This window comes from Morone saxatilis, unplaced genomic scaffold (genome assembly GCF_004916995.1).
Source record: "Morone saxatilis isolate NCDOM2014 unplaced genomic scaffold, NCSU_SB_2.0 Contig23, whole genome shotgun sequence".
NCBI classification, from domain to species: Eukaryota; Metazoa; Chordata; class Actinopteri; family Moronidae; genus Morone; species Morone saxatilis.
In genome coordinates, this window is record NW_023339796.1 from 23,656,393 (window position 1) to 23,657,235 (window position 843).

Below are 843 nucleotides of genomic sequence, written 5' to 3' on the forward strand. Positions count from 1 at the left end.
CAAGTGATATTAGCAATGGCAGTCAAGCAGTACCATGGCAGGAGGCTCCACCAGGATCCATGAGAACCTGCGAGACGAGAAAGCACAAGAACTCCGGGGAAGAAGTGAAGTTAGTAACATGCATTTGAGTGGTTGGAAGACTAGAAAGGCTCTATACAAATACAGGTCCATTTACAATTTACCATTTAATCATTTGGGACAAATGCGCCCATCAAAGTACGTCCACTAAAAGTCTTTCCACTGTTCCAATAATCCCCAACTCTGGTTTGGTGGAAATAAATCCTTAATCCGCCGACATAGATGAGAAAAACAGCAGTTTCAGTTACTCTGTCCAGCTGCACACAGAGCAGACCAGTTAACAGACCGGTTAAGCTGAAATCTCAAAGACATTTAGACCAGAAGATGATTTCTTTGTTGTGTTTCTCTCCATAGCATCCTCCCCATGAAGCAGGGCATTCTGCTGGGCCAGTATCTGGGCGCCTTCAACCTCATGGACACGTTTAAGGGGCACGCCAAAAAACAAGAGTGAATGAAGAACGGGAAAGTAAAAAGCAAAGGATGACAGAAATGGAGAGTCCTCAGAGTCGACATTAACATTTTATTTTAATCTTGATCTTCAAAGTGTATTGGTGTAATAATACAGAGTGGGGCAGTCGTGACAAAGCTTGGATTCTCATATCAATGGTTCATACTTCAATACAAACACAAAATGGCCATTTTCTATATATTTTACAATCTATAATCCATATTACGTGCATTATATACCTTGATGTTTTTAAATTACGTTATTAGTGAAATTTGAATGTGATGTTCAATCCAACACATTGCCAGATTAACTGGCAA

General features: G+C 40.3%; 1 protein-coding gene across 1 annotated transcript in view; it reads left to right on the plus strand.

Moving 5' to 3' along the window:
* LOC118334966 (epidermal retinol dehydrogenase 2-like) overlaps window positions 1-843 on the plus strand; it is a gene marked incomplete at its 5' end in the record, with an annotated part of 13,178 nt that overhangs the window by 10,104 nt on the left and 2,231 nt on the right.